Source organism: Hyperolius riggenbachi, chromosome 3, assembly GCF_040937935.1.
Source record: "Hyperolius riggenbachi isolate aHypRig1 chromosome 3, aHypRig1.pri, whole genome shotgun sequence".
Lineage (NCBI taxonomy): Eukaryota > Metazoa > Chordata > Amphibia > Anura > Hyperoliidae > Hyperolius > Hyperolius riggenbachi.
The window spans coordinates 432,226,640-432,239,778 of NC_090648.1; the positions used below are offsets into that span (position 1 = coordinate 432,226,640).

At 46.6% G+C, this 13,139-nt stretch overlaps 1 long non-coding RNA gene across 1 annotated transcript in view; it reads left to right on the forward strand.

Moving 5' to 3' along the window:
• The first annotated feature begins 934 nt into the window (after positions 1-934).
• The window catches only part of LOC137564169 (uncharacterized), a 37,034-nt gene continuing 24,829 nt past the window's right edge, over positions 935-13,139 (forward strand). The window contains exons 1-2 of the long non-coding RNA XR_011030542.1: positions 935-1,015; positions 4,554-4,716. This is a non-coding gene — a long non-coding RNA (uncharacterized lncRNA). The remainder of the gene's footprint in view (positions 1,016-4,553; positions 4,717-13,139) is intronic.

A 13,139-nucleotide genomic window follows, 5' to 3' on the forward strand; every position in this document is an offset into this window, starting at 1 on the left:
GAGGTGCGCATCCTAGATCGCGCTCCTGTTGCCAGGCACTCTCTGCGCATGAGCGTGACCTCACTCATGACGTCATGCACATACGCAGAAAGTCCCCGGCAACAGGAGCGAGATCTAGGACGCGCACTGCAGGGCCAGCGCAGGCGTACTACTCCGGGTCATAGCGACCCGGAAGTAGTACAGGGCCCAGAGATGGTGAGATGTTCGCCGGCGAACGGTTCGGGAACGGTTCGGGCCATCTTTTGTGAACACGCATGCGCAATTATGCGGCCATTTTCCACCTCCTATGGACAGTCAAGAAGGGGTTAACTTAGTTGTAAAATATTTGTTTTTCAACTTATACTTGAATATTTTACATGCATTGATGAGTTTAAAGGGGCCTGTTAACGGTACATTTTTTTCATCTGACGCAATCTTTTGATGCATTTTGTTGCAATCGAAAGTAATAGGAAGGTAATCATTTATTGTTCCTATAAACAGGTTAATTAGGGCATTTTCTCTCTCGGAACCATTACATTTTCTGATCCAATCGACCATAGAATCGATTTTCACCACATACTTTTTTTTAATATACAATTCAATTGTAAAAATTGCATGAAAAGATCGCATCTGTTGAAAAAATTGTACTGTTAATGGGCACCTCAGAAGCCCTCCCATAGAACTGGCTCCTAACCGCATCTATTTACATCAAAACTTTCTATAGTGGCCACACGGGGGAGCTCCACACACAAGTGCAATGGACATTTTACAGTACCGGCCACAAGAGGGAGCTCCGCACTCAATGTTGCCGGCTTACATACGGGCTCCTGGATCCTGGCTGCTCAGTGTGATGCCTCCAGAGAGCGGACTTTCTTCCTCCTCACTCAGCTGTGCAGAGCGGAGACTCTCCCACCTCCTCCGGCTGGCAATCGCTCGAGCGTGCTGTGCACGCGGAGGTCTTTGTTCGGTCCCGCTGCTGCTGTAGATGCCTCGCGCTGGTGACGTAGAGTTGTGCATCGCGCTCTCCTGGCTATATGTAATGTATACAATAACATTGCGTACACAGTATACTGTAATCGATGCTATATACTAGGCATAGCGCCATACAGTATATTGCCTGTCTGTGTAAATGGGAAGCAAAGCTTTTTATTTGTTTCTGCAATTAGGTGTACAATACTTTTATGCTGTTACTGGGGACTTCTTATTCTGCTGGTCTATCCTTACACTGATAACACAGTCCACTTCAGCGTATAGGAGGGCTATCAAACTCTGAGCTCACCTCCATCTCTACTGGGCTTTTATTTACCCTGTTCCTCAGTTATCAATGCTGGTTCAGCTGTACCACAAAGCAGCCCTCCGATCCCATTTGTATAGCTGCTGAGCCATAAGATATCAGCAATTCTTCTTAGCAAGGAGTGATATGCTGGGGACAGGGGCGTCTTTAGCCATTCTTGTCTCTCCAGGCGAGAAAACCTGTGGCGCCCCTCCCCCCCAAATCTTTCACCATAAAATAATCATAACGCAGCAATGATTCACCATAAAATAATTGTAACGGCACAATGATTCACCATTAAAAAAAATCGTAATGTGGGCAGCCTTCACCATAAAATAATCGTAATGTGGCCAGCGTTCACCAGAAAATAATCGTCCGTGGCCAGCGTTCACCAGAAAATAATCGTCCGTGGCCAGCGTTCACCAGAAAATAATTGTCCGTGGCCAGCGTTCACCAGAAAATATTCGTCCGTGGCCAGCGTTTACCAGAAAATAATCGTCTGTGCCCAGCGTTCACCAGAAAATAATCGTAATGAGGTCAGCGTTCACCAGAAAATTATCGTAATGCGGCCAGCGTTCATCAGAAAATAATGTTCTGCGGCCAGCGTTCACCAGAAAATAATCGTCCGTGGCCAGCGTTCACCAGAAAATAATCGTCCGTGGTCAGCGTTCACCAGAAAATAATCGTAATGTGGTCAGCGTTCACCAGAAAATAATCGTAATGTGGTCAGCGTTCACCAGAAAATAATCGTAATGTGGTCAGCGTTCACCAGAAAATAATCGTAATGTGGTCAGCGTTCACCAGAAAATAATCGTAATGTGGCCAGCGTTCACCAGAAAATAATCGTAATGTGGCCAGCGTTCACCAGAAAATAATCGTAATGTGGCCAGGGTTCACCATAAAATATTCGTAATGTGGCCAGGGTTCACCAGAAAATAATGTTCTGTGGCCAGCGTTCACCAGAAATTATTCGTATGTGGCCATGGTTCACCAGAAAATTATCCTAATGCGGGCAGCGTTTCACTAAAAAATGTATAATTGCCTGTAAAAAGAAAAGCATTTACTCACCTGTAGAAGACTCCTCTCCCTGGGCGAAGCACCCCCGACAATCTTCCTGCAGCAGCGCAGCCAGCCTCCGAAAGTTCCGCGCTGATGGGCAGAGCAGGGCTACAAGAAGATGGCGTCCGAAGCCCTGTACTGGAGACACAAATAGTCTCCAGTACAGGGCTTCAGACGCCATCTTCCTGTAGCCCTGCTCTGCCTGCTGGAAGACTATGCAGGCTGTCACAGTGAGCTGCGGGCTTTGGGGATGAACTGGTGCGGAGTCTAGTAGACGCCGCAGCCAGTTCACCGCAGGGGTCGCACAGTCTGACGGGGGAAGGTGGGCACTTCCCCTCGTCCCCCACCCGCGGCAGTGCCCCTCCCCCACCCGGCGCTCCAGGCCACCGTTTGTCCTTGCCTGGTGGCTGGGACGCCTCTGGCTGGGGATATTCTGTTTAAAGAATACCAGAGCCCAAGAGAAGATGAGAAACAGGGAGGGCATGGGCGTAACAATAGGGGATGCAGCCCCCCCCCCCGGGGCCCGCTCGTGCCGTTTTGGGGGCTGGAGGGGTCACACCATGAGGGGAAAGCTATGGCCACACTTGGCGGGGAGGGGGGAAGGTCCCCCCCCCCCACTCCCTCACCTCGGGCTTTCCCCTCTGTACTTCCCTCCAGCTTCTAGCTATACAAGTGCAGCGGCAGGCAAACATACCTTCCGTGCGTTCCAGCGCGGACACTTCTCGCTCTAGTGACTGACGTGACTTCCTGTATAAAACAGGAAGTCGTGTCAGTCACTAGAGTGAGAAGCGTCCGGACGCACGGAAGGTATGTTTGCCTGCCGCTGCCCGCCGCTCTGCTCGCTGCACTTGTATAGCTAGAAGCTGGAGGGGAGCACAGAGGGGAAAGCCCGAGGTGAGGGAGGCGAGTGTGGCCATAGCTTTCCCCTCATGGTGCGACCCCTCCAGCCCCCCAAAACAGCCACGAGCGGGCCCTGGGGGGAGGGGGGCCCGCTCACAATTTCTGCAGGGGGGCCCGGGGGCTCTTAGTTACGCCTCTGAGGGAGGGGGATGGAAGCTGGCGAGTTTGGTGAAATTGGATGTGTGTATGCACCCTTATTAGGCCTGTTTTTCACAGGCGGCTGAAGTTCTCATTTGTCGCACAGTTCAGCCTCCTGGCTGCTGGATACAAGTGCCATTTGGTTGCAATTACATGCAGCTGGATGGAAGCGTTTGTGAACGCCACACACGTCACATTTGACATGCGATGGTGTTACCTGTCAGCCAAAATCCATCTCATTTCACCACCACCATGCTTATATGCGACTCCATGTTGTGCACCTCGACATGCAGTAGGTGGCACAGAGGGGGACACTGCGGTTAAAGGGGCTACAGGGGACAGAGGGGGAACAGTGTTTCGACTTAAGTATGGGTTCAGGTTAAAAATTAAGGTGTGGGTCCTAATGAAGCACATAGCTGGAAATAGTCTACAATGGGCTCTATTCATAAAAAAGTTGTGGCGAAAAAATTCCTGGAGGGAAAATACCGCAGCGGTATTTTACACTTCTGGGTGGTCATTCAAAAAAATCTTGCCAGCTGCGATGCAAGAGCGGAGATCTCCCGCTGAAAGCTGGCGGTAAGCTGTCGGAAGGCATGCGGAAACACTTCAGCTGGCAGAGTCCCTCCGTGCACTGCTCTCTCTGGGAGGTCTATCCCATTCACTTGTATGTAATCCGCAAAATCAGAGGAAGCGGTATTTCCCGTCCACATACCGCTTCCTCTAAACTTTATGAATGGCCATTTTGTTACTTTTTTCTAGATAAATCTAGAAAAACACTGGAGAAGGCGGAAATTTCTCGCTCTGCTGGGGGATTGTAGATTTTCATGCGGGAACAGCTTTTATGAATGCCTACTTTGCTAAATGGACGGGAAAATCCGCTGTTTTGAGCGGTAAACTTGCGGTAAGGTTTTTTGAATAGAGCCCAATGTAGACTAGGGATGGTCAATGAGGTGCAATAATTGCTAGTTGATGTAGGCTTATGCAAAGTGTGAATCAATTGTAAATGTATGCAGCTTGAAAATAGGCCAATCCAATCTCATGAAGGTGGAATTTGATTGGTCCACTTTCAAGCACCATGCACCTGCCCTGCCAGCACATTCATCCTTCTCCTGTCCAGTCACTGCACCATGGCAATGCTGCCAGCATGTAACATTGATTTCAACATGCCAATGGGAAATAATTATGTTGTGTCATCTCATTACAGCTGGAAATATTGGGAGGCTCAAACACAGGACTGAACAAGTCCAGCACACTCCGCCTGCTGTTTACTTTGCAATGACTGGAAGAACTTCATTCTCAAGGGGCAAATGACTTCTTACTTCTAAGGCACGTGACTACCGAACTCGGCTACTTAGATGTGGTATCAGGTGGGTATGTGGATACCTAAATACTGCATCTGGGGCACATAGTTCCTTCATTCTGATACCTGGGGGCACATGGCTAGTTAATTTTGGTGTCTGGGGACTGGCAAACAAAGCTGCTCATTTGTAATGAATGGCTGCTGTATTCTGGTATTGTGCGGTGTATAGCTACCTCATTCTAGTATCTGGCAGCACATGGCTGCATATATTGTGAAAAAGGGGAAAACACTGTTTACATTGGGGGCTGCTTTCCCTTTTTCTTTTTCTTTTTTCTGCTGCATAGTTAATACTAAACATTTGTTAAAACTGTGCATTCAGGAACATCTCCAATATTACTTATATTTTTGGTTTTCAGCACCGGAACAATTAGGTGAAAAAAAAGATATATTTACTAGGAGTACTCCATAATTGTGAAATAATACTTTTCTATCATTCTCCCAGTCTAAGACTGTTTCTGGCATTGCTTGATGATTTTTAATTCACTATTAATACTTGTTCAGATGTATTTGTATATTATCATTTTTAAGCCTCACAAATTCTTATACTTTACACCCGGGGGGGGGGGGGGGGGGAGGGGTACACGTACCACGTGTTCAGAACCTAACAGCTATTGGGTTCTTAAAAGTTCTGCAACATTTATCTGGGTCATATCAGATCAGTTAGTATTGCTAAGGCTGCTTCCACACAGGGACGTTACAGGCGGACGTTAGTGCAGCCTGTAACGCTCCCCCAACGCACAGCAATGTAACACAAGTGGGCTGTTCACACTGCCCACGTTGCGTTACATGTAACGCTGCACGTTATTCAGAAAGTGCAGCATGCTACGGCGTAACAGCGGCTTAAGCCGCGTTAGACTGTCTGCACATGCTCAGTAATGTTGGGGAGGAGCGGAGAGTTGCCAGGCACATGGCTAATTAATATTCACTGCACGTTGTGACGTGCAGTGTTTACTTCCTGGAGCGGCCGCTCTGTGCGGCGATTGGCCGGCGGGACCACGTGATGCCGCATGCGTCCAACAGTACGCATCACGGACGCCAGAGTGAGCTGCACAACGCGGCTCACTCTGACGTCCACATCGAAGAGCACCAGGCGTTGCGTTAGGTGCACGTTATGCGACCTTAACGTGGCACCTAACGCAACGTCTTAGTGTGCAAGTAGCCTAAAGGATGAATGAAATGAAATGACGTGCGTGCAGTTGCTGCAGCATACCGTACATGTAATGGCATCACTGACACTTTGTAAAAATGTACTGCAGGTACTGTATATGGCTACAGTTACAAGACTGCTATATGACAAAACATCACTGCAACCTCAACCATTATTATAATTTCTGATTATCTTCCACCCTTATTTTTTGCTCAAATTGGAAAAAAAATGCCTAGCATCACTAGAGATGCTAAGTAGGGCCCTGCCCAGCCATGATGGTTAGAGCCCAGCAGGAATAGTGACCTGTGAGGGATTACCCCCCCCAACCTCCTCACTAACCAATCCACATGAGAATGATGAGGTGCTTTGCAAGAGATGTTAGGAAAATCTACCCCTTCCTTGAGCATGACTTAGGGCCTGTTTCCACCAGAGCAAATCTGCATGCGTTTTCTGCATGCAGATTCGCATACTCAATAATAGTCAATGGCCCTGTTTCCATTTGTCAGGAAATCTGTGCGGTGGACTGTGCAGAAAAAAACCTGCACAGCAGAGCCATTAGAATTCGCCTGTAATGTAATTAATAGGCAAACCGCATGCGTTTTCGCTTACGTTTTCGCATAAAATTAATGTAAAAGCACACAGGCACTGACATAGTTTAAATTGTATACTTACAAACCGATGCAAATTTTAACACGTTTTTGCGTTAAAATTTGCATACAAACACGTATGAATTTGCATCCGCATGCAAATTCGGTTTCACGTTTTCCACAATGGAATCGCACCGCACTAGTGGAAACTTAGACTTAGGGCCCGTTTTCACTAGCGCGAATTCGCATGCATTTTCTGCATGCAGATTCGCATAACCAATACAAGTAAATGGGCCTGTTTCCGCTTGTCAGGAAAACGGAGCGTTTTGCTGTGCAGGAAAAATCTGCACAGCAAAGCCATCAGAATTTGCACACCGCACACCTGCGATTTGCATGTAATGTATTTAATAGGAATTCGTATTGTGTTTTCGCTATGCCAATTTTCCAGGCGAATTCACTTATGTTTTCATGTAAAATCGCACAGGCATGGTTAAGATCGCATACTTACAAAAATATACGAAAACGCATGCGAATTTGCATGAAAAATTGCAAACGCATACGAATTTTCATCTGCATGCAAATTCATTTATGCATTTTTCGCAAAGAAATCGCACCGCACCAGTGGAAACGGGCCCTAAAGGACAAGATGATCCTAAAAAGTACCGCACCACTCACGAATATCTAATTAGAACACGAATCGGTCTTTATTAATACAAACAAAAGCACATAAAAACACTTAAAAGCCAGGTATATGAAAAGTAGCACTCAAAACGAGTATCAACAAATAATGATAATATTGATCATTCCAATAAATACAGATAAATGTGATACATGGTCCTATGACTCCATGGTAGCCAACATATGGTTCAAACCCTATTGAAATGCAACGGGCAGCACGGTGGCGTAGTGGTTAGCGATCTTGCCTTGCAGCGCTGGGTCCCCGGTTTGAATCCCAGCCAGGTCAACATCTGCAAGGAGCTTGTATGTTCTCCCCGTGTCTGTGTGGGTTTCCTCCGGGCACTCTGGTTTCCTCCCACATCTCAAAAAATACAGATAAGTTAATTGGCTTCTCCCTAAATTGGTCCAATACATACACTACACAATACATACATAGACATATGTCTATGGTAGGGACTAGATTGTGAGCTCCTCCGAGGGACAGTTAATGACGAACACACACACTTTTTTTTACTATGTACAGCGCTGTGGAAGATGTCGGCGCTATATACATACTAAATAATAATAATAATACTGTATATGCATAATTTATGCCAGCAACTTCCATATAAAGTGCAATGTGCTAAGAAAATATATATATATATATATATATATATATATATATATATTATGAGAATGAATCCCAAAAGTATAAGTGAAATATAAATGGCAAGAAAACAAATGAAGGATCCAAAAGGGACATGAAGAGTGTGGGCAGCAGTGAGGGAAGTGAAGGAAACAAGGCGCTCACAAGCACCGTGAGAGCAGAGCGCAGGCACCGCAACCAGATGTAGAAAAGGGAAGGTAGAAGCTGGCTGGAGGTGTGAGGGAGCTTATAGAGGAGAGCTGGGCGAGGCTCCTGACCGCCACACAAGGGCAATGTAAGTCTATGGGGACTTGCACACTATAGCAACACGATGCAGTGCGACGGAAGTAGCTAAATCGACACAAGGCTGCCGCAAACTCTGCAGTGCATTGCCGCATGATCCGTGCTTACCGCATGGATTACGCAACAGTGCAGGTCTATGGTGACGCGGTAAGTGTGAATCCTATTGCAGCAGCGGTGCGGCACATAGTCAGAGCGATGACATTTCAGTGATGTACTTCCTGTCCAGCAGGAGGTACATCACTGCGCAGGGGAAGCACTACACATATTACCCTGTTGGTGCACTTTGCCGAAGTATAATATACCTGGGGAAATGGTGCACCCTGAGCTCTCCTGCTGCAGGATGGCTGCACTGCTCAATGGCCTTGATTCACTAAAGCTACTGCCCACAAACAGCGCGGGTTATTAGCACACAGGTGCAACGCGCAGTCCTGTCAGCAAAGCGTGTGCGCTTAACTTACGCGAGATGCTTGTAACTGCCACGCGATGTGCTTGTAGTGTGACTGCGATACTCTGCTAGTGCGGCTGCTACAGTGGATTATGGCGGTTATGCTACAAGCACATCGTGCAGAAGTTAAAAGCATTGCACGTAAGTTGAGAACGCACACTACGCTGATGGGACCTCGTGCTAATATTAACTGGGGCTGTTTGTCTGCGGTAGCTTTAGTGAATCAAGGCCTGTATGTCAAATTGGCCTTAAAGGGTCCCTGAGATGGGGATAGAAGAAATTCATACATACCTGGGGCCTTCTCCAGCCCCCTTCGGCCTGATCCGTCCCTCGCTGCCATCCTCCGCCTTCTGGATTTACCGTGAAGGCTCCCATAAGTTCGGCCAGTTTGGCCGCGCACACACCCCTGTTGCGCTCATATAGCTGGGAGCGTTCTGTGCCTGTGCAGTACTATGCAGTCGCAGAACATTTTTAGCCACGAGAGTGCAATGGGGGAGCACGCGCAACCACACTGCACATGCGCAACTGGCCGTACTTACAGAAGCACTTACAGAGGATACAGAAAACGTAGGATGGCGGAGAGGGAGCGATCACGTTTAAGAGGGCTGGAGGAAGCCCCAGGTATGTATGAATGTTCTCTATCCCCCGGTCTCAGGTACGCTTTAAGGAACTATCTTCTAAACTGTACAGTTTCAATACTGTGTAAGTACTCAGTGGGCCTGATTTGTCAAGACCAGCACAAGGAAAACTGATGCAAAAGTGTTGCAGTTGTCCTGAGCAATCAGTCAGAATTTCTATTTTATTTGACAGTTAATCCCTGATTGGTTGCTCTTGGCGGCATAATTACGCTACTTTATATTGCATTTGTGTAATAAATCAGCCTCAATACCGTCCTACACAACACTTCATAAGTCAGGTGCATACAGTTCATTAAGCAGTAGACGTATACATCAGAGCCTATAAGAAGGTGCCCAGGTGTATTATAGCTTTGGCTATGCCACCAGTCATGTAGGTATAGGAGCATTATGTTAAAATGTAATGCACTGCAAGTCTGTGTGAACCAGCCCTTAGGTGACATGAACAACAACAAGGCCTTTCCCCATAAAACCGCACCACAACAGATTAGGAAAATATCAAAAAAGCTTTATTATGTCACAATTGGATTCCACAATAAAAACAATTAAAATGCATTCCAGGATACACACCAAAAATATATCAATCAATAAACCCAATGGAATGTTGCATTATAATCACTTCCATAATAACCCCCCAATTATTAAATGAAATAGCAAGTCAAAATGGGTGGGTAGCTAAAGTGCTATCAAATAAAACAAACCTCTGAACCAATAAGTGCTAAGTGCTAATAAAGGTGGATGCCCCCCTGCGTGCACCAATCGTGCCCCCAACAAGGCATCCTCCCGAAAGGAAGCGAAAGTGGTGAGAAAGATGTGTAACAATGAGGTAGGACCGGCTAGATCCGGAAATCCATGCTGAAAAAAGAGTGGACACAGCGCTGAACGGCGTCAGCGACAACAGCGTGCAAAGTGTGAGTGACAAAGGCTTACCAGCTACTGAATAGTGGGGTGGAAGTGAGGTGTGTCCCGGAGGCACCACCCCACTATTCAGATTTCCGGATCTAGCCGGTCTTTCGCTTCCTTTCGGGAGGATGCCTTGTTGGGGGCACTATTGGTGCACGCAGGGGGGCATCCACCTTTATTAGCACTTAGCACTTATTGGTTCAGAGGTTTGTTTTATTTGATAGCACTTTAGCTACCCACCCATTTTGACTTGCTATTTCATTTAATAATTGGGGGGTTATTATGGAAGTGATTATAATGCAACATTCCATTGTTTATTGATTGATATATTTTTGGTGTGTATCCTGGAATGCATTTTAATTGTTTTTATTGTGGAATCCAATTGTGACATCATAATAAAGCTTTTTTGATATTTTCCTAATCTGTTGTGGTGCGGTTTTATGGGAAAAGGCCTTGTTGTTGTTCATGTCATATTAATACTATTCCCCTTCTGCACGCTTGGGATTCATATTATCCTTATATAAGAAAAGCTTGTTTACATGATTTGACCGGTGCTTGCCTCGTCTTTGTGTCTTTAACCAGCCCTTAGGTAGCATCTCCTAGGTAGCACCACAAAATATGCTGGTGCTTTTATAAATCAATTACCCTGGACGTGTTTAAATCCAGACTGAAAACCCACCTGTTCAGTTTGGTATTTGCAGAAATATAACTTTTGTTGTGTGAATACTTCATCCTACTACCAACTACTGAATCTGAGAGAGCCTAAGCACTTTGAGTCATATGAGAGAAAAGCGCTATGGAAATGTTATTATATTGTATTATACGTTACCTGTCCTGTAGCAGCCTCTGCGCGGTGTTCGTAACCTTCCGTGTGGCCTCTGTCAGACGTTATGCACCAGTTGCGTGTACAGAGAGCCTCCCGGGGGTTACAGACATCGCGCGGAGGCTGCTACAGGACAGGTCACTCATGACGTCACGCACAAGCGCAGAAAGTGCCCGGCAACAGGAGCGACATCTAGGACGCGAACTGCCGGGCCAGCGCAGGCGTACTACTCCGGGTCATAGCGACCCGGAAGTAGTACAGGGCCCAGAGATGGTGAGATGTTCGCCGGCGAACGGTTCGTTAACCGTTCGGGCCATCTTTTGTGAACACGCATGCGCAATTATGCAGCCACTTTCCACCTCCTATGGACAGTCAAGAAGGGGTTAACTTAGTTGTAAAAGATTTGTTTTTCAACTTATACTTTAATATTTTACATGCATTGATGAGTTTAAAGGGGCCTGTTAACGGTACAATTTTTTTCATCAGACGCAATCTTTTGATGCATTTTGTTGCAATCGAAAGTAATAGGAAGGTATGCATTTATTGTTCCTATAAACAGGTTAATTAGGGCATTTTCTCTCTCGGAACTATTACATTTTCTGATCCAATCGACCATAGAATCGATTTTCACCACATACTTTTTTTTTTTTAATATACAATTCAATTGTAAAAATTGCATGAAAAGATCGCATCTGTTGAAAAAATTGTACTGTTAGTGGGCACCTTAAAGCATGGGATGGTCTCATAGCAAATGGGGAAAGCAGACAAAGGGCCCTTTACCACTACGTAACACAATCACAAGCGTAATCATGCTGCGCAAGGATCGCGGTACGTTGCGGTCACTTCCTTGGGACCCGTTCAATATTCGAGCACAATAACAGTGAAAATCACGCAGGCTGGTGATTGTTATTTGGGAGAAAGAGAATAGCGCTAGTGGAAGACAAGCACTGTCATTTACATGTTACTTGCAGTGCTGCTACATCAGCTAAAGAGCAATTGGGGGCGGGGCTTCAGGTCAGTTTTCAAAACAACAAAAACACAGCAAATCAGTAACAGGACATAACAGGCCTTCATCTCACCCGAGCAGAATACGATCTATTACAAGGAGAGGCATGGAGTGGCATATGCCCCCCCACCACACCAATGCCAAGTGTTGGCAGCAGAACCAGGCCTCTAGTGTTTGTCCCCGGACCAGAGATGGATGAAGGTGTAATGGGGCCCTAGGCAACGAAGTAGATTTGGGGCCCCTTTGTGGTCTTCTTGGTAAGCTGAAGTGATGGTGGCTGATGGGCCCCTTGACATCCACTAGGCCTCTGGCACCTGCCAAGGTTGCCTAGTGGATGATCCTGCTGTGCCCAAGACACAGGCACAGCACAGAAGAGACAGGGAGGAGCGGTCCGGGCGGCAAAGGAGAGAAGACGTCAGCGGTGGACATGTGAGTATAAGCTTTACTGCGAGCACATCGGTCGTCCCAAAACTGAATGCAGCTACCGATGCGGTCTGACCTGCCTCCAAAGTATATCGTCCATCCGGTGTGACCAACCGATGATTTATTACGGCTGATGATTTTACTATCGTATCTGAAGAGAAATAGTGCTCTTCTGAAGCCGTTTATGGGAACAATTGATAATTACCTTCTGATTACTTACAATCCAGTAAATCTGATCGAACATTTGCATTATCGGTAAATCCAGTTTTAAAAGAATTGTGCACGATGCATGCAATGTCCTGTCATATCCACGGGGTGAACTGATCATTTCCGACATGTCTTATCTGCTCCCGATCAATGAAGAGATCGGTTTTCAGATCACTACTGCACAAAATCGATCCCGCAATCGATCAGAAGTAGATTGGACAAGTCGAAAATTATCAGTTCGCCCCGTCGATCTGATGGGACATTGCATGCATCGTGCACAATTTTTTTTAAAACTGGATTCAACGATAATGCAAATTAGTGCTTACACCCATCATTCTGATGAGAAATTGCTATGGTGTGTACCTATCATTACACCTGGCTGGGAGTTCCTTGCCACGGGGGCATAAGCGAGGAGGGGCGTGGCCCAGGCCACACATGCGCAGTAGCCGCGACAGGCAATCTTTCCGTGGATCACAGCTGATCACTGGAGCACAGCGGGAGGACAGCGAGGCACCTGTAAGGCTTCCCTGCTTGTCCGTCATTCTGTATTTAGAAACTGCCACAGTGGCGTTTTCTACCCAAAGTTTTTCAGAAGCTGTGGCCACACTTACCTATGTTGCCTCAGCCCACCCACAGCTTGGCAGCTGC